Source organism: Meleagris gallopavo, chromosome 1 (assembly GCF_000146605.3).
Source record: "Meleagris gallopavo isolate NT-WF06-2002-E0010 breed Aviagen turkey brand Nicholas breeding stock chromosome 1, Turkey_5.1, whole genome shotgun sequence".
In the NCBI taxonomy this organism is placed as follows: Eukaryota; Metazoa; Chordata; class Aves; order Galliformes; family Phasianidae; genus Meleagris; species Meleagris gallopavo.
This window is the reverse complement of record NC_015011.2, coordinates 138,786,953-138,814,135: the sequence shown is the minus strand read 5'-3', so window position 1 is coordinate 138,814,135 and position 27,183 is coordinate 138,786,953. Positions and strand designations below refer to the sequence as shown.

General features: G+C 38.0%; 1 long non-coding RNA gene across 2 annotated transcripts in view; it reads left to right on the top strand.

Moving 5' to 3' along the window:
• Nucleotides 1–24,397, top strand: part of LOC109363850 — a 44,901-nt gene extending 20,504 nt beyond the window's left edge. Inside the window, exons 2-6 of one of the 2 annotated variants that reach the window (XR_002109679.1) lie at nt 13,363–13,473; nt 20,034–20,118; nt 20,631–20,765; nt 23,991–24,070; nt 24,308–24,397. This is a non-coding gene — a long non-coding RNA (uncharacterized LOC109363850). The remainder of the gene's footprint in view (nt 1–13,362; nt 13,474–20,033; nt 20,119–20,630; nt 20,766–23,990; nt 24,071–24,307) is intronic. The other variant, XR_002109682.1, reaches the window with a different exon arrangement.
• Nucleotides 24,398–27,183: the final 2,786 nt, after the last annotated feature.

Genomic DNA, 27,183 nt, shown 5'->3' with positions numbered 1-27,183 from the left:
CACTCTTCCCTTCATGTTTGTACTGAATTATTTGCTTCAGGCACAGAAGGCACAAAATAATTGATTTCATGATCTCTACAGAAAAGTGTGATATATAGATTGCTCTGTAAGTAATGCCTCCTATTTATTTCCATGGAAACTACAACAGATACAAAGAGTACAATAACATTTTTTCATAGAGCATATTCTCAGCTAGTTATTTTTCAACATAGTTACTACCATTAGGTATGCATTTTCACCAACAATGAACAAGAACCTCAATACCGTGCTTATAAAAATCTGCACCAGTGAAGGGAACTCACTGTTGTTGCCACTTCTGAAACATGCCATCCATTGCCTTACTGTGCTCACTTCCACTGTTTGGTCTCTATAAATATCCAGCTTCAGTACATGTCAATGGGTCCAATTTTTCTACATGAAGGAATTCAATTGTACCCCTTTGCTTAATACGCACTACACTATTTTGTCAGACCTTCCTTCTGCTACCATCTGTTGAATGGCAACAATATATAATGGAATATTGGTGGGAAAGTTCAGCCTCTCCTGCCATACCCCCAACACTCATCTCTGACATTGTGGGCCAGAATAATAAAATAAGAGGCATTACTTTTGGAGCAGACTATGTGGAAGGAATATTAGACAAAGAACAGCTGTGGGTCTCTGAGCCTTCCAGTGCATGACCATGACCATAGTGATGCCGATGTTGTTCTCAGATACAAATCTTAGTACTAAAATAATGAGAGCATGACTGTAAGTGGGCAGGAAACACAGATTAATTTTTGAGAAAGGCTCATGAGCTTGTTTTGCTATATCTTGAAGGAAATAAAAATGATATTAAATCTGAAATATCAGAGGCCCTGTCTTGGATGGGGCCAAACTAGTAGCTTGTGAGATCCAAGTAAAACAAAGAAGTATCTAAAAAGCATCTTAATAGAAAAAGAATCTTTGCATTTAGGATTTGGGCATCTACCCTCTCATCATTTGCTATACAAAGCTCGAATTTATGGCAGACAGAAGGCAAAGCTTTCCACTTTGCATCGCTGCTGTCTTAGCTTGCTATCTGCTGTTGGATGAAAAAATTCCTCAGGCCAGAAATGCTTGCATTGCATGTTTAAAAAGATTAATGCCTGTCTATCCTACATACTAAAATGCAGAAGCCTTGATCCTGTAACACACCCTATGAAATTGGTTGTATAATTGATACAAACTTTCTATCTTGCAATGGCAAATTCTGCTTATTTCAAGGATAACAGTAATTCTTATCATACCGTGACAAGGTAAGTAGCACCCACAGTAAGTAGGATAAATGTCCTTTCAGGCTGAGAAGTTTCTGTTCTGTTTGATATGTACAGGGGTTTAGTCACTTGATTACAGGTAGACTAGACAGAGCCTTTAATTTTTGTTGTCTTGAAGCTGTATGTATAGCTGTGGGATATTAAATGTGTGCTGGTTACTTAAGAAGAGAGATGATACAAATGTGAGTAATCTGGTATCATTATCAGACCAATTGTATTTTCAGAATTTAATTTAAAAGTTTCCAGTTTTTTATTTCCCATACTTATCTTTATATGACGTGAGGAGTATAGTATATTTTATATCAAATTATTTAAATATATTAAAACTTAAGAATATGTATGACTAGAATTGAATAATAAATTAAAAACTAGGCCAAGAACTGCATTACCTTTATTTAGTAGTATAGTAATTTCTTCCTACTTCATGGTAAACATACTGCTTTAGAAAAGAAAGAGAGAATTAATTAAATTGACAGTTATGAGCTTGTTCTGTGGTAATGGTAAGGTTTTTTTTTTACTGAGTAAAGATAGCTGGTGTGCTCTGAAGCTAGAGGTACTTTTCACACCAGACATTTTTTTTGGTTGTCAAAAGAACTTGGCTATTGGTCTTGCTTCGCCTAGTTTATTAAAATCACAATGGCTGAGTTTCCAGTGTTATAAAAATCCGCACTTCTTTGGCAGAAGTATTTTACAGAGAATGAAAACAATTTGAAAACATATTAAAAGAAAAATTAGAAAAATGATGCTACAAGTCAGTGGGTCAACTTTCTGATAAGTCACTGGCTTCATTTTCCTCAGATTTTATTTGCAATTAATGTTGTTTATTTTTGAGATTGTGCTTTAATTTTGCTATCAGGTCTTGTTGCATACAGAGTTGGTAATGTAACTTAGAAGGAAACTGAAACAGTCAGGGGAACTTTGCTTTTGTGTATAATGCACTGTGACTTCTACTGTTAAAATACAAATAGAGAGTTCAGTCCAAACCGTTCCTGTCTGATGCAGAATGCAATGGTTAAGAGTTACTAGCTCTCATGAATCTAAATGATTTCATGTCAGTAGAATTTCAGCTCCCAAAATCTGAATCAGAAACTTCTGCTTGGTTTTGCTCACAGACATGGTGTGACTCCAGGGTTTGAATTACTGAGGACTGATCCTTGCTTTTTCTGCTAGTGAGAAAGCTGTTGGAACTGATGGCCTTCACGTGGTTACAATATAATGACTGAAGTGGAGTGGATATTGTGTCTTTCCTTTGAGAGGGGATGAATTTCACTTCTGGTGAGAGAAGGGAAATATTTTCCTCAATGATAGAATGACATTAGAAGTAAATCTTTTGTTTTATGCATTTATATTTATATATATATATAATGATAATATTTTAGGTTACTTTGTAGCTTGTTAAGAAGTCTCAGTTTAGAAAAGTACTTGATGAACCAAAAAGTCATGTAGCAGTCATAAGAAATGACACAGCTTTCTGTTTGCTCCCTGAGAGGACTAGAACCTGCAGATTACTGTGATAAGGGTTAAAATTTGATCAGATGTTCTTCTCATTTTGATCAGCACACTTAAGTAACTCTCCTTAGGCTGTGCTAATGAAAATGAGAGTGCCTCAGTGACTGGGTGATTAGGACTGTTAAATGAGGCAGTGTGTACCACCTTCACCAATCTGTATTGAAGTCTTCTATGTAAAATAGAGTACTTTTGAAAGCTGAGTCGCTTTCAAAAGGTGAGAACAAAGTCCTTCTCATTAAGTGCACTAACCAGTGTGCTGCTGGGCAACAGTAGAGACATTTACTCCATTCCTTTGCTGTTTTCTAAAATGGTATCTTTGCCTACGTCTCTTTGTTCTGGGAAAGGGAATGGGAAGAAGGCCCTGAAAGATGATTTATGACAATTTATCTCCTTCCTTGGTGACTGAAGGAGCTGGATGACTTAATTAGAGTGGAAATCTAAACTTCCACTGGCAAAGTTAGCAAAGATGGCTCTCACACTAAGTGACAACAATCTAGATAAAATATTGGTTTTAGCTTAAAAGTAAGATGGTATAATTCAATATTTCTGAATTGAACCTCCTGAGGTTAAAAATGACAGGAATAAAAAGAAGGTAAATGTTCCTCAAAAGAAGGGGAAATTTGCACTGTGAAATGGAAGATAGTGAGAAGAATTGACTGAGCAAGAAGACAAAACATATGGAATGAAATGAACCAGTTTGTATGCAGTCTGACTGGGGAAAAAAATAAATAAAATGAAGTAATATTGAAAGAGATAAAATGTTTGTGCATTTTATGTAGATTATTGTATTTTTAAAAAATGGCAGAGATTGCAATGAGCAGTAATTTCAATCAGAGCTTCAAAAGCAGAACTTGAGTTGTTGAATAGCAGTACTAAATGCAGTAAACAGCAGAAAAGCTAACTACTGCAAATCTAGAAAGTTTCATTCAAGCTAAAGATGCTATCTATGGTTACATTTCAGCTAAAGAGCTGTCCCATGAAGTTTATCAGTTCCGTATTACAATATAAATTGGAAAGTATGTTCAGCAATGACTTCAGCTGCTTTCTATCAGACAATATTTAAAGCTGCTTGCTGTGCTATATCTAAGGACTACTTCATCCAGAAACGTCCAAGAAGGAAGCCAGAGTGGGGAGGGGAGACAAGTGAGAAAAAAGTAGAATGTATCTACTATAGAGAAAAAAGGGAAGACAAACTCTTCCTTACTATGAGCAGTATGAGTTTTACAGAGTGCTGCAGTACATGGTATTTATATTAACAAAAGACAATTAATTTTCAGACGAATAGTAAGAGCAACGGGTGCTAGCGTTAGCACCAGGTTTGCCTAAACTACTTAACAGTCATGTTATAGCATTCTGAATAAGATGCAAGCTTGAGAGCAGAGAGTGGCAGTAATCAGGCTTCCTTGTCACAAGTGCAGATGTGAGTCTGGAAAGCAGAATGAACTGGATGCCATCTGAATCACATTTTGGCCAATGGAAAAGGATATTGGAGGTCACATTATTGGATGTGGATACAAAAAAGACAAAGCTGGTTAATTCTTCCATATTTCTTATGGGAAAAGGAACTATGTTTCTCAATGTATCTTACTGTGGGTTAATCCCAGCAGGCTGGTGAGCATCACAGAATCACAGAATCACAGAATTGCAGGGGTTGGAAGGGACCTCCAGAGATCATTCAGTCCAACCCCCCTGCCAAAGCAGGTTCCCTACAACAGGTTGCACAAGTAGGTATTCAGGCAGGTCTTGAATATCTCCAGAGAAGGAGACTCCACAACCTCCCTGGGCAGCCTGTTCCAGTGCTCCGTCACCCTCACCGTAAAGAAGTTCTTGAGCACATTTGTGCAGAACTTCCTATGCTGCAGTTTCTGGCCGTTTCCCCTTGTCTGGTCTCCACACACTGCTGAAAAGAGTCTGGTCTCCCACTCTGCCTCCCATACCTTAGATACTTACAGACCTGGATCAGGTCCCCTCCCAGTCTTTTCTCAAGGCTAAACAGACCCAGTTCACTTAGCCTTTCTTCATAACACTTCATAACACTTCTTCTTCATCACACAACTGCTCACTCACTCTCCACACAGTGGGATCAGAAAGAGAACTGGAAAGATAATAGGAAAAACTTGTGGGTTGAGATAGAGAGATTTTAATAGAGTAAAACTGGGTATGCCAGCCAAGCAAATGAAAATTCATTCTCTATTCCCTATTGAAAGTGAGGTATACAGCCATTCCCAGGAAAGCAGGGCTCATCAGGTGTAATGATTTATTGGGAAGAGGTTTGCTCTCCTCAGGTGTTAAAGGTTTTGTAGAGGGATCTAGATAGATTAGAGAATTGGACCATCAGCAGTGGCATGAATTTTAATGAGAGCATTGCTTGGGATGAGGCAGTTTCAGACAGAAGTACAAACAGATATAAGTGGCTTAAAGAGCAACCCTGCAGAGGAGGGTCTGGATGTGCTTGTTGGCAGTAGGTTCAGTATAAGCCAGAAGTGTCCACTTGCAACCAAGACAACTGCATTTTTGAGTGAATTAAAGACAGAATTATCCAGCTGATTGAAAGAGGCGATTATTACCTGCATGTCTGGGCTCTACAATTTAAGAGGGATGTTAAGATATTTGAGTGCATCCAGAGGAGGGCTAAAAACCGGCTAAAGGTGTGGAAGGCATATCCTATGAGAATTGTCTAAAGACTCTGTGTTTGTTAAACTTGGAGAAAAGGAAACTGAGGGGTGACCTCATTCCTTTGTCCAGCTTCCTAGGGGGAAAAGTGGAGAGTGATGTGCTTTTCTTTTCTCCTTAGTGTCTAGTGACAAGGGTCATGGGAAATGCTCAAAGCTGAATAAGAGGAGGTTCAGATTTGACTTTAGAAAAAGCTTAACTCCTGAGAGAGTGGTTAGACACTAGAACAGTCTTTCTAGATAGGTGGTTGATCCCCCATGGTTGTTCTTGTTTAAGAGCCATTTAAATGATGCTCTTAATGATATCTTTTAACATTGGGTCAGCCTCAAAGTAATCTGATAGTTATATTTGATAATGATTGTAAGTTGCTGCTGAGACCTATCTTAACCTATTCTGTTTTTTATTCCTATTATTTTATTTCTTTCCATATCAGAACTATGATAGAAAAATCAGGCAGCTACTCAAATAATAATGAAAAGTAGCACATCAATTTGAATTAGAAATTTCTTCTTTTTTTAGTGAAAAAACACTTGTTCTGATCCTGTACCAACTAACAAAGCAGAAAGTTTTCAAAAATATTACTTCAAATAAAGACTTAAAAGACATAATCATTTTTGTATTTTATATTTTTTAGATGTGCTTACAAAAACTGTTCTTAATCAAACCTGCTCATGCTTTCAAAGTGAGAAGATATGCTCAAATAATATAACCATTCAATAATATGAATAATATTATGAATAGCATGAACATTCTAAAATAAGATAACATCTCTGGAATTAAATAAGGAGAAACAATGTTACAAATTTGTGGCATTATGAGAGCAGTCATCCCTATAGAGTGAAAGTACAGTTGGCTAACTGCAAGATCCATTCATGTTATAAATGGTCATGGAAGGAGTGTCTCTTGATGTGTCATCATATTGTCATCTTAATGGTGAAAGATACCGAAGAAAATATCTTACTAAGTCTTGTGCATCCAAATAATTTAAAGTCTTTTTGGAGCTGGTAGAAAATACTGGAGGCAAGTAGTTGAGAGAAGAGTGATTGTGTCATTTAGAATGTACTCTATTTTTTTCCTTAAGTATTGGCTATATCATCTGAAGGCACCTTTCTTCCCTACCTGCATGCACATTCATTTTTATTGTTTAGAACAGAGAAATCTGCAGTCTAATAGCATGTGAAAATGCTTCACAATAAATGTGTTCAAGGAAAAAGTATATGTCACATAAAATTGGGTGCTCTGAGTTTTTGAAGGTAAGCTAGCTAACTAATTCTGGGGATAGTAAAGGGTATTCCTGATAATGAATGAAAAAGTGTGTAGCTTTATTCCAGTACTTATTCAAATTGATCTAATAAAAAACAGATGACTTACCTATTGATGGAAATTGAGTATTAAGGGACATTTTTCTCCTTAGGATATTTCCATTAATGTGTAAAGTAAACCTCTTTTGTTATCTTAGACAGCTGTCAGCTACCTAAGATGCTAGGTATGCTCGATCAAATCTCCCTGTATTTGCAACTTTAAAGTAACATGGCCTCAAATGAAACACATGGTCTGGAGCACAAGTCCTATGAGGAGCGACTTAAGGAGCAGGGATTGTTTAGTCTGGAGAAGAGGAGGCTCAGAGGAGACCTCACTGCACTCCACAGCTTCCTGAAGAGTGGTTGTTATGAGCAGAGGTTTGGCCTCTTCTCCTAGGCTACAAACAGAACCCAAAAAATGACCGGAAGTTGTACCAGAGAAGGTTTAGGTTAGACATATAGAAGAACTTTTTCTCTCAGAGAGTGGTCAGGCACTGGAATGGCCTGCCCAGGGAGGTGGTGGAGTCGCCATCCCTGACAGTGTTCAAAAGGCATCTGGATGAGGAGCTATAAGATATGGTTTAGAGGCTTGTGGTAGCAATGCTAATGAGAGGAGGGTTGGACTAGATGATCTTGCAGGTCGTTTCCAACCTTGCAATTCTATGATTCTATGATTCTATCATTCTACACGTAGATGACATTTCAACTTTGAGTGCTCATCCTGGAAATAGCATTATTATTTTTGCTCTTTTCCTAAGGCAGAAATTTGAATTGAATGTTGTTTTAAAAATCTGTAAGCTCCTTATTTTCTTTAGAGTACTCTCAGGAAGTTTGCTGATGACACCAAGCTGAGCGGTACAGTTGACATGTAGAAGGAAGGGTTGCCATTCAGAGACAACGGACTTGAAAGGTGGGCCCGGGTGAACATAGTGAGGTCCAACACAGCAATGTGCAAAGTATTGCACTTGGGATAGAGAAATCCCAGGCATCCATACAGACTGGAAGAAGCGGTCCTTGAGAGTAGCCCTGCAGAGAAGGAGCTGGGGGTCCTGGTGGATGAAAAACTTAACATGAGCAAACAGTGTGCTCTTGCAGCTCAGAAAGCAAATGGTATCCTGGGCTCCATTAGAAGAGAAGTGGCCAGCAGGGGCAGGGAGGTCACTGTCCCTCTCTACTCTGCTCTTGTGAGGCCCCATCTGGAGTACTGCGTCCAGGTCTGGAGCTCCTAATACAAAAAAGACAGGGAGCTGTTGGAGAGGGTCCAGAGGAGGGCCATGAAGATGATCAGGGGACTGGAGCACCTCCCTTACAAAAACAGGCTGAGGGAGCTGGGCTTGTTCAGCCTGGAGAAAAGAAGGCTGCGGGGTGACCTCATTGCAGCCTTTCGGTACCTAAAGGGAGCCTACAACAGGAGGGGAATCAACTCTTTGAAAGGGTAGGTAGCAGAAGGACAAGGGGAAATGGTTTTAAGTTGAGGGAGGGAAGATTTAGATTGGATGTCAGGGGGAAGTTCTTTACTATGAGAGAATGGTGAGGTGCTGGAACAGGCTGCCCAGAGAAGCTGTGGATGCTCCATCCCTGGAGGTTTTCAAGGCCAGATTGGATGGGGCCCTGGGCAGCCTAGCTTGGTATTAAATTTGGAGGTAGGTGGTTCTGCCTGTGGTTGGGAGGGGGTTGGAGATTCGTCATCCTTGAGTTCCCTTCCAACTCAGGCCATTCTGTGGTTCTGTGATTTAGCCATATCAATTCAGAATATTGAACTTATACACATCTGGAAGGCAAAGTACAAGGGCTGCTCCAAAAGTAATGCTTCCTGTTTTAATATATTGGCTCACAATGTCAGAGGTGGATGGTGGTGGTGTGAATCTTCCCATCAATATTCTGTTACATTTTCTTGCCACATGACAGATGCAAAAACAGGGGCAGTCTGACAAAAATGGTATCGGATGTGGAAGTGTATATGAAGCAAAGATATAGAAAAAATGCACCTATTAACATTCACTGATGCTTGCTGAACATTTATAGAGACCAAAAGTGGATGTGAGCACAGTGAGGTGGTACATAGTGCATTTCAGCAGTGGTGAAAGCAACAGTGGGTCAACTCCACTCGTGCAGGTTTATATGAGCACAGTATGCATATTCATCAGAGACAGAAGTTCATAGCTAATGGTTGTGACAATGTTGAAAAAGTCTGTTCTGTAGTTGTGAATTTGCTTTATCAAATAGTGTTATTGTATTCTTTGTCTTTGTTGTAGTTTCAATGGGAGGAAATAGGAGGAATTGCTTTCAGAGTGATCTATGTAAACTTTATCTCTATAGATTATGTAACTAATAATACAGTAGATTGAGTGCAGTAAGTACTGTATAGCCCACAAAATTGTGAAAAAAGTACATAAGTCACTTCCAAGTTTAAACATGATAAACAATTGTACTGTTGCTTTAAAAGCAATGTGAATTTGTCACCTTTTTTTTTGTATTGTTTAAAATATATTAAATGCATTATAAATTTATTTACTTACAATTCTGATACAGTACTTTTTTCTTTTTTTCCTGTTAGAGAATTATTTGATCAGAATTGCAGTTAATAATACTTTGCTGCATTTCAAAAGTAGTTGCCTTGATTGGCCTTCTTAAAAAAATGCTAGGCTTTTTTATTTCTTCCCTCTTCTACCTCTTTCCTTCACGTTCTTAAAGGCTTTAAATTTCCACTTTGTAAACAGTTCCACTCATCAATCTAACTAATAACATGCTATGAAGGTAAACATGAATGTGAGTTTTTGGAAGACTTAAAGTAGACTTCTGATGAAAAATGAAAAAAGAAAAATACCCTGTCATTCAAAGTCAGATGTCTTTGTAAATCTAAATAGACTCTTATCTTTTCTAACTTCATTTCAATCAAATGACTTCTTTTTTTTTTTTACTATGATGGTTCAAACCTCTATGAAATATTTCTGACTATTTGTTCCATTGCTCTGCATTTTTCCAAAAATTCTGACTCTATCCAGAACATTTTTATGCCCCTAAGCCTCCCTGCCCCCCTACATTCATTTATTTTCTTTATTAGGGTATTCATATTTTATAAATTAATTTTTCAATCACATAAAGAATGGGAAGTCTGAAGAAAAATTTTGAAAGTACACTAAAGTACTATTGAAGGTTTATTTCCTTGATTATACAGACTGGTATTTTCTATTTTAATTTCACTTTTCTATCTTATAAGAAAGATAGATAAAAATGCTTGAGAATTTATCTTGTCTGTCCTTGTACTTTAAATCCTTTGATTGTCTTAAAAGCTCTTGTTGCCCTCTTGCACTCAGTGCATATACTCAATTTTAGTCCTCTGGTTTCCATGGCTTCCAAACGTTATTCATTTTGTTTAATAAATATCATTACTGACACTCATCTTTTCAGCAGCTAGAGCAATTTTATCCAAGTGAATCCCACAATAGTTTCTGCAGTCTGACTTAATGTGATCCTGAAAATTAATTTCCCATGCAACTTCTGCCATTAGGAGTGAAGTGGTTACATGCTGAACTGATTTTCCTCAGAGTTCTAAACCCCAATGCTGGCCTCACTTTTGGTCAGCATAATTGTAGCCAGGCAGCAATAAAATATGCTGAAAGTGAAGAGCCTTTAAACGTTACAAGATCATTTAAATTGGTTGGTCTTTTCTAGGAGCCAGCACTGACATAATCAGACTTTTGAGCTACCATTATTTGTTGCTGCAAAATTCTCCCTTCTCTGTCCAAAATTAATATAACCTCTTAGAAATTGTGAACTTTGTTCTAATGAAAGAAAGGATTGTTGCTGCCTTTTACTGATGCTGTAATGCAGCTATAGAAATACTCACTGAAATGTACGTTCAGAAAAACTAAAGACAAAAACAAATGCAAGGCAGGACATATTTTTTTGAATCTAATATCACTGGATGGATTTATGCCTTTGATGATGAATTTTGCTCCCAAAGTAAACAAAATATATGTTCTTGAACCTTGAACACTCTGAAAAGACTCAGTTAAATAAATCTGATTGATATGTATGTAAAAAGCCGGTAGAAAACTCAGTCCATTCATAGTATAACAGAAGAACAACTCATCATGATTTAGTTAAATGTCACAGTTATATGATCTGGTAAAGTTCAAATTATAATAACATCAAGTATCATCAATATATTTATGAAGTTTAAGAAATTTGGTTCTTCCAGAGAAAAAGCAGTGGTACTACCAATGCTTTGGTAATAGAAGGGAGAGTATGTATATGTTTTGTGTGTTTGTGTTTAGTGGGATATTTCTTAGTTCTGATAATTAGAAAGTACAGAAAGATACTGAAATTTATCTTCAGGGATTTATTTATTTTTACGTAAAAAGGAAAATGTAATAGAATAGAACATTTTTTCCTTTCATTCTGTTGGTGTTTTGCTATTTTCAGAAGGGTAGTACTTTGCAAGACTGATACTTCCACAGGAAATAGGTAGTTTGATTGGACTGTTTTATGACGTGTTTCTGGGAAAAAAAAATAAATATCCTAATGAAATGTTGTTCCAAGAAAATTCAAAAGAGAGAGACAAATGAATCATATACAATAAATACTTGTTTTAGGAAAGTCAAGGAGGTCTCTAATAACTCAATTTTACTGATCATACTAAACATTGTGAGTTTACTTTGTAAAAGACCAAAGATTTAAAATGAAGAAACTTCATAGAATTACCCTGGTTGTAAGTATCCATGGTAATGAATAGCAGTATACGTGTATCTAAAGTAGTAAATAGTTTGCAAAAAAAAAAAAATAGGCTTTTAAATTACTGTTTCAGAATTCCTACCATTTTTGGAAAATATTGAGTTTCTTATAGCAATAAATTCACTTTTGGAGATGCTTGACACTGTCTGAATACCAATATGGCGTAAATGAAGAAATGACATTTGGAGATTGGCATTCTTCTTACAGCTGCCAGCCTTTCACATGGTACAAACACACTGGCTCCCAGTGATTTGTATGCAGTGCTAAATCACTCTATCTACTGCTTTACAGTGCAGCAGATGTATTTGACCATAACATCAGATTGCATTCAGTAAGTAATTTCATGTTGAACTGTTTACCCAAATGCTTGACTTCTTGGCTCTTGTTCACTAACAAGTTCCATAAAAATGAAAAGCAGAGCTGCTCTGGACTCATTTTCCTCTTTGCTTTTAGTTTTAATCTTCACAATAGTAATGAATCATTGATCCTGAAAGAAAATGTTTTTTCATTTTTTAAGAGACATTGGTTTAATGCTTTATGCCATTACTTCAGCTATGGACAGGCAGACAAATATAGGTCCTGCTCTTTTCACATTTTGCTGTCATTCATCCTAACAAAAGTCTCTGTAGAGTGAAAAGGTACATCTTTGTTTTTTATATGAGTGCTGGAAATAAATAATGGTTTATATATTAAGATTTCTGTTTCTACTCTGCCAGAAGGACTTCTAGCACATGCAAGAAAGGGAATACAGTAAAGGGAAAATAATGAAACTGTATTAGTTTAACAAGTAGACACCAAGACATTCTGTACTGAATGGTTGAGAAGTGTGGCCCTGCTCTCACTGTGAAAACTAAGGAGTAATTCAGTAGATTGCTTTTTCACTGCTCATGTAGACTTACTATTACCTTTTAGTATGTGATCATTCACAGTTGAGTATGTTATGTAAATGCTTACAGATAAAACGTTTTCATTATTATTTAGTCTCTGTTATTATGATGTGGAACAAATACTAAATCTCTAGAACACAGTAAGCAAATACTTTTAATTAGAAAGAAACAAATTGAAAAAAATTCAGTTCTTAAAATCTTTTGTGGTACTTCTGCTACTATAGAAGAGGATCTGTTTTCAGTCATTTAATTATATTTCTACCCAGTCTCATCCTTTCCCTTTTCTTCCTACTTTAGTGTGTTTGCTTTACTGTATAACTACTGAGCCTCCTAGGTTGCCTTTGTGAGTTCTTCCTCAGAAAACAGAAATGCAGAGGAAAGTCCCACCAACTTCATCAATACTGAGAATAAAATCCCTTAGCATTGTTAGAATTTTGCAGCATACATCATATCTCTTCTTAGTATGACTCTAGGCAGAGCAATCATATTGCAAACATAAAACAGCCTCAGACAATAGCCTCTGAAGTCCTTACAAAATGGCTAGCTGCCAGAAAAATAGAGTAGAAGAAAACAATGATAATAAACAGTTCTCCTTATATCAACAAAACATTTCCAAAGATTTCCAAGATTCCAAACAAAGAGTTTAACAGCTTGACAAAGTAGTAACTGTGCTTTCTATCCAGTGGCTTTGGCCATGTTCAACTCTGAAGATTAATCTCGTGGGACATATAGGACAGTTAAATGTAAAGAAAACCTCTTCGATTTCATTATGTTAGAGGTCTTGCCAGAAAGAGAAAAATGTGCAGTGATGCCATGTGAGATAGATAACATGACTTAGTTAATATATTTTAAATTTCAAAGGGAACCTCTTTTAGACCACTGTAACCATATTGATCGCAATCATCACCTTTCTAGCTCAGTTAATCAATTAATTGTATATTTGCCTATTTGTTTACACAGAGTCACAGAACTACAGAATTGCAGGAGTTGGAAAGGAACCTGGGAGATCATCTAGATCAATTCCACTGCTAAAGCAGGTTGCCTACGTAGGTTGCACAGGAAAGCATTCAGGTAGGGTTTGAAGCCTCTCCGGACAATTTGTTACCTGTAACTCTCAAAATAAAGTAGTTCTTTCTCATGTTTGCTTGAACTTTCTGTGATCCTGTTTGTGACTGCTGCTTCTTGTCCTGTTACTGGACACCACCAGGAAGAACTTGGCTCCATCCACTTGTCTCCCACCCATCAGATATTTATAAACATTGATAAGATCCCCTATCAGTCTTCTCCATGCTGAACAACCCCAGGCCTCTCAGCCAGTTCTCATATGGGAGATGCTCCAGGACCCTATCATCCTTGTGGCCCCCTGCTGGACATTCTCCAGTAGAATCCTGTGCTTCTTGAACTGAGGAGCCCAGGAATGGACACAGTATTGCAGATGTGTCCACACCAGGGCAGGGCAGAGGGAGAGGATAGCCTCTCTTGATCTGCTGGCCACGATCTTCTTAAGTGCGCCTCAGGGTGCCATTAGTCTTCTTGATCACAGGGGCATATTAGTGGCTCAAAATTTAAGTTTTTGTCAACAGTTTTTGTCAGCTATGTTTGTCTGCACCAATTCTCCCGGGCCGCATCAAAAGAGGAGTGGCCAGCAGAGTGAGGGAGGTGACTATTCCCCTCTACTCTGCCCTCATGAGTCCTCATCTGGAGTACTGGGGCCCTGAAAGCAAGAAGGACATGTAGTTGTTGGAGTGGGTCCAGAGAAGGGCCATGAAGATGTTCAGAGATCTGGAGAAACTGTCTCATGAGGGAAGGCTGAGAGAGCTTGGCTTGTTTGTCTTGGAGAAGAGAAGGTTTCGGGGAGATATAGTACATTCAAGAGGAGGGACTGAATTCTTACATGATCTAATAGTGATAGGACAAGAGAGAATGCCTTTAATCTAAGTTGGTAGATTTATTTGGTCAGAGGGTGGTGAGGCGTTATAATATGTTTCCTAGAGAAGTTGTGGATACCTCATACCTATAGCCGTTCAATACTGGTTTGAGTGGGACTCTGGCAGTCTCATCTAGAGGATGGCAACTCAGTCCATGGCATGCATGCTGGACTTCTATGATCTTGAAGGTCCCTTCTAGTCTAAGCCATTTTAGGTTTGTATGATTGATTTTTATATTCATGGGATAACTAAAATATATTAGTATGTGCATGTGTGTGGAGGAAACAAGCAGATTTCTTCAACTTAAATCTGTCTTACCTTGATTTAAAATGTCTTCATATGTGACAGTGACTTAATATAGTTGCTGATCATCACAACGCAATGAACTGTATACTAATGCGCATAGCATGGGGAATAAACAGGAAGAGCTGGAGTTCTGCATGCGGTTGTGAGGTCGTGATCTCATTGCGATGACGGAGACGTGGTGGGAAGCTCGCATGACTGGAATGTTGTCATGGAGGGCTATGTGCTTTTTAGGAAAGATCGGCTGGCTAGGCGGGGTGGTGGAGTTGCTCTTTATGTGAGAGAGCAGCTAGAATGTATTGAAATTCACTTGGGGGAGAGTGATGTAGCAGTAGAGAGCTTATGGGTGAGAATCAAGGGGCAGGCTGGTAAGGGTGACACTGTTGTGGGGGTGTACTACAGGCCCCCTGATCAGGATGAGGGGACTGATGAGGCCTTCCAAAAGCAACTGGATGTAGCGTCACGTTCCCAGGCACTGGTGCCTATGGGGGACTTCAATTATCCAGATATTTGCTGGACGACCAACATGGCCAGGCACGCATGGTCCAGACGGTTCTTGCAGTGTGTTGAAGACAACTTTCTGATGCAGGTGGTGGAGGAATTGACGCGGGGAGGGGTGTTACTGGACCTTATTCTCACCAACAGGGATGGACTTGTTAAGGAAGTAAAGGCTGGGGGCAGTTTGGGTTGTAGTGATCATGAGATGGTGGAGTTCAAGTTCCTGAGTGGAAGAAGCAAAGCAATAAGTAGGATTGCTACCCTGGACTTTAGGAGAGACAACTTTGATCTCTTCCAGGACCTACTTGGAGCTATCCCGTGGGCAAGGGTGTTAGAAGGTAAGGGGGCCTCTGAGAGCTGGTCAGCATTTAAACAGCTCTTCTTCCAAGCTCAGGATCGGTGCATCCCTGTGAGCAAGAAATCGGGAAAAGGTGGCAGGAGACCTGTGTGGATGAGCAAGGAGCTCGTGCACAAACTCAAAGGAAAGAAGAAGGTCCATGAAATGTGGAAAAAGGGTCTGACACTTGGGAAGAATATAGGAATGTTGTCAGGGCCTGCAGGGATGCGACGAGGAAGGCTAAAGCCCGTCTGGAATTGAATCTAGCTAAAGTGATAAAGGATAATAAAAAAGGCTTCTTCAAGTATGTTAACAGCAAAAGGAAAACTAGGGAGAATGTGGGCCCCTTACTAAGTGAGGGGGGGTTCGTGGTAACGGGGGAGTGCTGAGAAGGCAGAGATACTGAATGCCTTCTTTACTTCCGTCTTCAGTGAAAAGGCTCTCCCGCAGGAATCCCACACCCTGGAGGTTAGTGAGAGGGTCTGGAAAATGGGAGACTTCCCTTTAGTCAGGAAAGAGGACGTGCGTGAGCGCCTAGGCAGTACTAAGGTTGACAAGTCCATGGGACCTGATGGAGTGCATCCACATGTGCTGAGGGAGCTGGCGGAGGTCATTGCCGAACCGCTCTCCATCATTTTTGAGAGGTCTTGGATATCAGAGGAGGTCCCTGAAGACTGGAGGATAGCCAATGTCACTCCAGTCTTCAAAAAGGGCAAGAAGGAAGATCCGGGTAATTATAGGCCTGTCAGCCTCACCTCTGTCCCTGGAAAGGTGATGGAACAGCTTGTGCTGGATACCATCTCCTGACAACTGGGAGAAAAGGAGGTTATCAGGAGTAGTCAGCATGGGATCACCAAGGGGAGCTCATGCTCGACCAACCTGGTGGCCTTCTATGATGCTGTCACATGCTGGGTGGATGGGGGAAGAGCGGTAGATGTAATCTACCTTGATTTTAGAAAAGCATTTGATACTGTCTCCCACAACATCCTTATAACAAAGCTGAGGAAGTGTGGGATAGATGAGTGGACAGTGAGGTGGGTTGAGAACTGGCTGACTGGCAGAGCGCAGAGGGTCGTCGTTGGTGGTGCAGAGTCTGGCTGGAGACCTGTAACCAGTGGTGTCCCCCAGGGGTCTGTGCTGGGTCCGGTCTAGTTCAACATCTTCATCAATGACCTTGATGAGGGGACAGTGGCCACCCTCAGCAAGTTTGCTGTTGATACAAAGTTGGGAGGATTGGCTGACACGCCTGAAGGCTGTGCTGCCATTCAGCGAGACCTGGACAGGCTGGAGAGCTGGGCAGTAAGAAACCGGATGAGGTTCAACAAAAGCAAGTGTAGGGTCTTACACCTAGGGAGGAATAATTCCATGCACCAATTCAGGCTGGGGGATGAGCTGCTGGAGAGGAGCTCTGCGGAGAGGGACCTGGGCGTCCTGGTGGACGACAGGTTGGCCATGAGCCAGCAGTGTGCCCTCGTGGTCAAAAAGGCCAATGGCATTCTGGGGTGCATTAAGAAGAGTGTGTCCAGCAGGTTGAGGGAGGTGATCCTCCCCTTCTACTCTGCCCTGGTAAGGCCTCATCTGGAGTACTGTGTCCAGTTCTGGGCTCCCCAGTACAAAAAAGACAGGGATCTCTTGGAAAGAGTCCAGCGGAGGGCCACAAAGATGGTGAAGGGCCTGGAGCATCTCTCCTATGAAGAAAGGCTAAGTGAATTGGGTCTGTTTAGCCTTGAGAAAGAAGACTGAGAGGGGACCTGATCCAGGTTTATAAATATCTGAGGTGTGGCGGCCATAGCGGTGAGGCCAGTCTCTTTTCAGTGGTACGTGGAGACAGGACAAGGGAAACGGACATAAGCTGCAGCATAGGAAGTTTTGCACGAATGTGCGTAAGAACTTCTTCACGGTGAGGGTGACGGAGCACTGGAACAGGCTGCCCAGGGAGGTTGTGGAGTCTCCTTCTCTGGAGATATTCAAGTCTCGCCTGGACGCCTACCTGTGCGACCTGGTGTAGGGAACCTGCTTTGGCAGGGGGGTTGTCTCGATGATCTCTAGAGGTCCCTTCCAACCCCTACAATTCTGTGATTCTGTGAACTGCATTGCCTGTGCTCCTTGGATTGCAAGATACATTCTATATCATCAGCTCTTGTATAGGGGACACACAACTCAAAGCTAGGGTCTGGTCAGCAAATAAAGTAAACCGACCAACCTGATTTTCAGTTATATAGATACAGTACAATTAATTGGTACAAAAACAGTCTCTACAAGATGTGAAGCTCCTATATGATTTCTTTAGGTAATTATTTGTAAAAACATTTTTTTAAAAGATCTTTAAAAGCCTTTCAGAAAGTTGCATATGGAACAGATTTAGCAAAATATATTTTTTGTGAGTATAACATTTAAGGTCTCTTCAGATGTATCAAGATGTACTGAGATTAAACTCATTAAAACAACAACAACCACCACCAACAACAACAGCAACAAACAAAAAAGCCCACACAGAAAAAATGAATGACCTGTACATTTGTATGAAATACCCAATTGGTTTCCCTTTAGAAGAGATTAATATTTGGGATATACTGTATTGACTTTCTTGTATATCACATCACACTGGATGGTATGACTCATTAAATTATGTTATCACTTCATGGTATTGTAGTTTGCATGGGAACGAGGAGAGTATCATGTAATGTGATGATATACTGTAGCTGTGAAATACTGTTAAATGATGGCACTCTAGGGATTCAATAAAATATACCATTTCACCAATCTCAGCTTCTGTAGGAAAGTGCCGAAGGAAACACCTTCTTTGAAATAATTTTTTGGATTTACTTACATGGTTTGTGACCCATGCTGCTTACTGCTGAAATAGATATTTCCATATGATTCTGCTGTTGGAGTTGACACCTAGACTTTGCTTGTTAACTGCAGTAAAGCCCCAATAATCCATTAACTGCATGCTGTTAAAGGAGCAGGAGCTCTTGTAGAGATGGTCATTTAATCTAGAAGATTACAAATGCCTCTGCTTGCTGTTTGATCCTGTCTATGCTGCAAACTGAGGACTTATGAGACAAATTGAACTGGGATGGCTATGAGCACTGACACAAGCAATAGCAATGAAACAGTGAAGTTTCCTACTGTGTTTTTATCAAAAACAGTCAAAGTAAGTCTGTGTCCAATTTTTCCTATTTTAGGACAATCGGAGCAGTATTCTACTAATATGAAATACAGGGTGACCAGTTGACTTGTACTGCAAAGCATATTTAACATTGATTTTCTAACGTGGTCATACAGGAGTAAAGTAACCATCTTTTAATCTTCAACAGCAAATGTATTTTGTTGCTTAGGGAAGTTCTTAAAGAATGTTACATATCTATGACAGATAACTGTTGGGGTGCTGCTAAAGAATTATTTTAAATAATATGGCATTGTATCTCAGATAGGTTATCATAAGTATTATAGAAACTGGACTGATGCCTTGACAAAGTATCTTAGTAAGAAATATCTGTTATGAGACAGAATAGTTGCAGAAGTATGTTTCGGAGTAGACTTTTTTTCTTGTTTAAAAGTAGGTAGCCATTTATAGCTGTGTATATTTCCTTAGTTTAGATGGGAAGAACATTGTAAAATATTCATGAGAAGTGCTTTATCATACATGATATTTGATCCCTGTATTGCTTCAGTACTTCAGGAACCAGCTAATGGAGAAAATTAATTATTACAATTCTCCTTCTCTTCAGAGAGCAAATTTTGTGGAGGAACAGAAAAATGCCAGCTTTCTTATCTTATCCTGTGGGGCAGATATTTTTTTTTTTGCCTTGTTACAATGACTCTAGTACCTTGAACAACCTCAAGTAATCACAATGTTCATATCTGTTTCAGACATTTTCTAAGCTTAATGAGCTATTTAGGAATATCTTAAAGAGATATGCCCTGCAGCACTGTGGTCATGGCTGGTAGGGTCCATGGAAGAATATGGGCAGGTACATAGAAGAGTTTTATCCTTGGATAGTGTGGTACCTGAACATGGTGAAAATGGTATGGAATAAGGGATAAAGATTGCTCTTCATGGGGGCACATATTATGCTATGGTTGTTTTTTTTTGCTTTTTTTTTTTTTAATGAAAATAGTGTTGATAACATGCTGGCATTTTAGCTATTGCTGAGCAGTCCTTACATTAAGACAAGGACTTTTCTCTTTCTCATGCTATCCTACTAGTGAGGAGGATGGAGGTGCACAAAAAGATGGGAGGGGATGGAACAAGAACATCTGTCCAAAGGGATATTCTGTACCCTTTGACATCAAGATGAACAATAAAACTGGATGTCTGGACTGATGTTGTTTGTCTTCCTAAGAAATCATTACACATGATGGACCTTGCCTTACCGGAAGAAGCTGAAGCCTTACTGGAGGAAGCAGCACTACGTGCTGATGGGAAGCAGTGAATAAATTCCTTATCTTATTTTACTTGTCTGTTCAGATTTTGCTTTACCTATTAACCTGTCTTTATCTTAACCCATGAGTTCTTTAGCTTTGACCTTTTTGATCCTCTTTCCCATCTCACTGTGCAGGGCAGAAAGCAAATGGCTGCATGTGTCTCAGCTGCCTGCTGGGGTTGATATACAGAAACAGTGCAAACTGGAAGAATGTAAATAGGTGGGTAAAGACCTTTACATCACTTTTTCCTGTATCTGAACCCCTAAGATATGATGTAATGTTTATATCATGAAGTTACTGTAATGAATTTGAAAGTTTGTTATACTGCTTTTCATGAGGTAAATAAAGTGAGAAAGTACAAAAACAGTCATTGTTTCACTGGAAATCATTAATAATAATTTGTATGCTAGTTTACTTCTGGAAGCTAATGAGAGTCATTGTTTCTTTGTATTTCTCTATTACAACCATGCCTTTGATTATCTCTTTCATTACTACTTCACACTGCATTATGACTTGATCTGTATTTACCATTCATTCTTTAGATCCTGAATTTGCAACACCGTTTTCTGTCAAAAATTCAGTAGAATAATGTCCTCTGACCACTTATGCTCTAAGCATTGATATAGTTATCTGGAATTTAGAAATAAATAATTTTCAGTTCCTGAGTTCTTTAGTTAATAGCTTTTGATATATTACTTGGAAAAGGTTCATAAAGTTATTTTTTTTTCCAGTTATTTATGTTAATATTTATGAATCTGTTACTTGTCCTGAAGAAATTTCTCATTTATCTACTTGACTTCTACAAAACTTCCAAAAAGCTGCAGTCATCTCTGGCCAAATATTCGCAACTGATTTCAAGATAATAGGTAAGTTTATTAAAAACAAACTGATAAGTTTTTGAGAAGCTATCCACTGAGTACTGAAAGCCAGTGAAATTCTTCTTAATCATACTAAAAAGTTGCAGTTTGTTTCTGCATTGCTGACAAGACTATTAATTATGAGTGTCTTTTCCTATACATATGTCTCTTCATTACTGGTGGATAACCTTCAAAAGGTTAAGCCATGAAAACCATGATCATGCTTGCACTAAGTTGATTAGAGTAGTAAAACAGATTCTTTGGTGTCTGACTCTGTGTGGAACAAATACCATAACCAGGTGCATAAAACATGATCGTGCGGAACCCTGTAGTGTGGGCACAATTCTCACTGGGCCATAATGGGCTAGAAAAGACACAGGGCTCGAGAGTTTTCTTGGTAGGCAGGCTGGCAGATTCCAGTCTAGCTCCTCTAATCTGACAATGGAGGATCCCAAGGCATTTTGAATAGCTTTCTAAAATATGTTATACACCCAAATAGTTTCAGTGGGAAATACTGATATTCTGAATCATATGCATTTTAGAGAATTTATGCTGAGTATCTGATATCACCTGAAATATGCACTAACATATAGAAAAGCCAGTCCTGTTACAAAAACTTATGTTCACTAAAGTTTCTCCTTTGGGCTAGTATGGTTTCCTAAAAATAATGTTTAATCCTGTGTATCTTTCATGATTTTCTCCATTCCTGATTGACTTCAGGCAGTTTATTAACAAATTTCTTCAATTTACAGCTGTGAAGATAGAGCTGCTGCTTATTACCAAATACATTACTGGGAAAATTGTACTTAGTGGAGTGTTTATGATAAAATAATTTTATAAACATATTATGCCTACTGCTGTACTCCAGTACAGATCAGTGTTGGCTGAAAAACTGAAAGAATGATTCTTCAGTTTAATAGGAAATACCGATTAATAAAAGGAAATGCCAATTCTTCAGTTTAATATAAAATAAAATATTGAATTTTAAAATGCTAAAGTTATCTGATGCCAAAGCTGTTCCTTGACAAATGATTAATTCTTTCTCTAACTAATGTAATCATTACTAGCTTTGAAATCTACGAATAATGTCTACCTGTTTTATAACACACTCCTATTACACTTAGAAGGACCAACGTCAGTATTTCTCACTTCTCTGCTGTACAGCTTCTGCTGAGTGCACAGGCGAGAAAGCAGAGGAGGTAGTCTTTTGATTGGGTAGTGATGCTGTTACCATAGAGATTTGAAAAACTCAACTAAATGTACCCCTTAAAATGTCAAACACAGGAAGCAGGAGGGAAATTTCAGTGGAAAAATATATGAAAATCATAAAGCTGTTATATTAGCTAAACTCACTGCCATTCCTTCATTCACTGTAGGTTAAGTAAATCCTGCTTCAGAACCGAAGGGAATTATTTCCTTCAAATATAGGCTTTCAATTACCTTTGAGATATGAGCTCTAATCTCTTTGGTAGAAGACGAAAATTAACTGTATCTACCAATGCCAGTCTTATGTGAAGCTTAATTAATTTGGATTTCATTTCTCCTCTCACTTCAATTTTTTCTTTTTTTTTTTTTTAAAGTAAACACATGAGCAATAGTCTTGCAATACGCAGAACACCAGGCATACCACTGATTTTATTATCAAGGGTTATGAATGAGCCAAATTCATTTCAGCATCACAATTTTATTATTAACAATTTTCCATGGTGAGGGTAGCCTTTCAGCTAAGGGCTGGTAAGCAGCCATAGGAGGCTGACAGAGCCCTGGGAGTATGTTGGCTTTGCTTTCTGAATGGAGTCTGCTGAGAGTGAGCCACTCCCGGCAAGGGCAGCCTCTGGCTTCCTGCTGCCTTCTCAGCCTTGCCCAGCACTTTCCGCCTTCTCCTCACTTAAAGAGCTTAAGGAGAACTGATAATTTGAAGGAGCCTTGCTGCCTGCTGTGATGCCAAACTAAGGAACTCCACCAAATTTTGAAGTTTTGTATCAAAAAGTACTGTATATATATATTTATAAGGGGAAAAAAAAAGATGTGATAAATATTAATATAAGATGAAAATTGTGTATCATGATTTGGAGGAGAATTAGTACAACGCTGTCTGAAAGACTAATGGGGATCAATTTTAGAATTAATATGCTGTCAGTTGTTGGTAGCCTTGTTGTGTAGACTAAAACACTTTGGCTAGAGTGGGTATATTAAGTGCAGTATTTATTTTGTGGCCTATAGTGGGCTATGGGCCAGGATTCCTAAGTTCCTTAACCCTTTCCCATGTTTTGATAAATATTTTGAAGAATTTATTGTATCTTCCCTTCTTTTTGCTGTTGATCTGCGAAACTGCCATCATGATACTGTCTAAAACTATCCTATATACTTTAGGTTAATATTTTAATAATTAATCTTGAAAATGTATGAATTCTTTTAGTTCCTTTTTTGTTCCAAAAGGAACAAGTTACAGCAATGAATTAATAGATTTTTTTAAAAATGCATATACATACATATATATACATTTTTCTTCATGAGTAAGATAATTGTTTTCTGCTAGAGGATAGTAAATAAAAGATTAAGAAGTTATACATTCATCATTCTGATATTAAAGTCTAAAATGGAATGTATTCTAAAGTACCAATGTTAGCCCTATCAGATATTTTGAACTGTAATAAAAGCCATTTACTTAGGAAAATGATACACAAACATATTCTCATTTGTTTTCAGAGATAAATATATGAAACTGCATATACAAGTTTTAATGTTTTTATAAAATAATTAAAAATTAATAAATTCTTATCCCTTTCAATTTTTTATCTTTGTTTTGTTCCAGATGTTACTCTAAAAAACAAGAAACATGCCTTAGGTTTTCTTCCTACTGTAATTTGATTTTCTTTTTCATGGCTGTGGTATATTACAGTAAAATCTGTAATTAGAAAATCAATTAAAACATTTTTTTTCCTGTAAAACATAACACCCTCCAGAGGTTTACTGGGCTCTGCATAGGTCACAATCTCTGGCCTTGCAGTTTCTGAAAAATACCATTGCTAGCTTCTCAGATTGTCACATCAAAATTGTTTTTAAGTCTCAGAGGAGGGTTCAGTCTGTAGTGTCAGTAGCAACAAAAGTGAGGGCAACAATTTGTGTCAGTTCTGCTATGTCTTCAAAGAGGATATTTTGCCAATTTGACACACTGGCTGAAAACGTCTCACACATACAGATTTTTGTTGTCTTTTTAATTTATTTTTTAAGATGAAATAAATGAAGAGATGAATCTACAAAAATATATTGGACAAGAAAAAGCATATACGTTACCATATCTGAAGCCACTGGTGAGCTGACATTATTTCAGTTCTTTTTAACTCAGAGAAAAAGATGCATAGAAACTTTTTCTGGTTTTATGATTTCCCATAGTAATAAGTTTTTTACATGTTATCCACTAAGAAAATGTGAATTTCCCATATAAAAATAATTATTAGGCAGTCTGATGTTTCAGACTGCATGTGGGTTCTTATTATTTTTCTAAATTACAGCCTTTACAAATACTATTATTTTTATTTTTCATAAAGCTATAAAGGATTATAGAAAAATGAAGAAAGAATTCTCATGAAAACAATGTTTGATTGACTGCTGTTTCTCCGATGTTTTTAGAAAAAAGGTATGTTTCTGCAGTTCTATTGGCACAAGGATCTCTCGGTTTTTTTTTTTCTGCTGGTACAAAATTGAGAAAGAAGAGGACATAAGTGAGATTGCCATCATCAGAATAGTAGGGACTATTCTAATTTACGGAGGGAAGGAGAAAACTACTTGAGGAAGTAGAAAGGTTATAGGTAAGAGAAACATAATTAAATTCCATTTTGAGGAATGGAAGAGTTAGAGAAGACCTAAGTGAAATATAATGTCTATGAGCTCTGGATACTTTCTGTTTGAAAGAAGTTTTTGAACAAGGAGACATCCACAGGTGTACTAATTCATTTCACTTTCTTAGGACAGGAGGGGGAATAAAAATGAGTTAGAAAGCTTTTAGAAATAATGACATCCTTGTACGAAGGCAAGGGCAAATTTTTCATTTACCTAATAAAACTTAACAGTTCATCTAACAACTTCTGATCAAATTTAATTTCTGATCAACTCCAGACAGAAAGGACCCATTATCCTGATATTGATTTAACACTGCAAAAAAGGGTATGCAACCATCAAAACTAGGTCTACTAAACTTTAATATTGTTAAGACAGTGCAGAGATCGCTAATGTTCTACATTATCTCAGGGAGACAATTGCTCCTTCAAAAAGGATAAGTATGTCTATGTAGAAATGACTCTTGATGCACATTTACACTTTGAACCAATTCTTGATTAATCAGTGCCTGAATTAAAAAAAAAGAAAAGAAAAAGAAAGAACCTCAGAAGAGGCAATTTCCTTTTATTTTATTGTAATAATAAGAGTAATGTAAAGCCAGCTGTGTAAATGTATATTCTTCTGTCAGGCATGTTATTCTAGGCAGAACTAGTAGCACTCTATTTTTAGCCTTGTCTGATACTCTTTGATGTGCAAAGCTGTGTCTATTACATCTGCTTTGCCAATCTTCCCTGTTTACGTTGAAAATTATTACAGTAAACACCTCCCTGAATGTTTCTGAAAATCTGAGGACCTAAAAATATAGGAATGGCAATGAAGCAAGAGAAAAAAAATGAATGATGATGTCGTACATATTCCTTGAGATTCAGAGAAAGGCTTTAATGCATTGAAATGACCTGTGCAGTAACATAACAACTTCACACTTTGTAGTCATTAGCTCTTGTGTCAAAAATGATCCTTTTGACATCTCTAAATGTGACTTAAAATTTAACTTAATTCCATACTTTTAACAGTATATACAGTGCTGAAGAAAAATAGCTCTTACATCATTGTCCATGCTAAATTTCTTTGATACACTGGATATCACTCATGTCTGTTTCTGTTCTCGGCTGAAGCATATTGGATATTTTGGGCAAGTCCCATGCTAATGAAGGGACATTTGAGGAGGGAAAAGTCAAGCTATTGTACAATTGGAGTACCACAGGTATGCATGTATAACATGTATAACACCATTTGAGTTCCTTATGACTTAAGCTGTCTACACATGTAATCACAAGGACTTCTCTAGGCTTTTCAGAGTGCCATTACCCTAGCTTGGGTGGAGTGTTCACTTAATTATGGATTCTGGTACCTACGTAGAGTTTTTTCAAATCTATTTTCCTGGTTTTCTTTGCTTCATACTGCATTGAGCAGTGTGAACATGGATTAAAATATGAACTATCCAATGATATACCTTCCATCACTAATGTTTTAAACAGAAACGATGTACTACTATATAAATTGAAAACAAAAGCACTAATGGGCAACAGACATCTAATGCCAGTCAGAACAGTGAGCCTCTACTGAGGTAATCCTGCTCCTCTACTTTGTGCTGGTGAAGCCTCACCTAAAGAACTGCAGCCAGACGTGGAGTGTGGAGTTCGCACTACAGGAGAGCATGACATGGACCTGTTGGAATTTGTTCAGAGAAGGGCCACAAATATGATCCAAGGGATGGAACACCTCTCCTTCAAGAGAGAGCTGGGGCTGTTCAGCCTAAAGAGAAGGCTCTGAGGTGACTTGATAGAGGCCTTTCAGTAACTAAAAGGGAGCTACAGGAAAGAAGGGGACAGACTCTTTAGCAAGGTCTGTGTGTATGATAGCAAAAGTGGAAATGATTTTAAACTAAAGGAAGGCAGATTTTGAATGGATATAAGGAAAATGTCTTTTACAGTGATGGTGGTGAGGCACAGGAACAAGTTGCCCAGAGGTGTAGTGGAAGCCTGTTCTTGAAGTATTCAAGGCCAGATTGGACCGGGATCTAATAAATCTGACCTACCTGTGGATGTCCCTGTCCCTGCAGGGGAGTTAGATTAGAATATTTTTATAGGTCCCTTCCAATACAAAGGATTCTATGATTCTATGATTCAATTACATTGCATTAGTGCTGTTCTGTTAGTGATATGCAGTAATACCAGAAATAATTTTAAAAAAGTGCAAAAAATGATGTGACTTATTAGCTGCTTATTTAACTCCTAGAATCCTACTGTAAAGATGATATGAAAATATTTGCCTTCTTTTCTTTGTCTACAGATCAGTACACTTTCTAACTATTGGCAACATGCTCACTGTATATGCTGTGTTTATGATAAATGAGTAACTGCTCCCAAAATATACTTACAGGTTGCTTCATCAAATAAATCATTATTGGTAGTACAGATTTCTAACACCTATACACTAAAGGAGAATATTTGATAAAGCTATATATTTTTGATCACTTGTAATCAGATCATATTCATATGGACTTAATTTCTTAGTAGATGTTTATTTTTAATTTGTTTGCATCAGTACTAATGAGTTAAATGACCTTGTAAATATTTGGATTGGT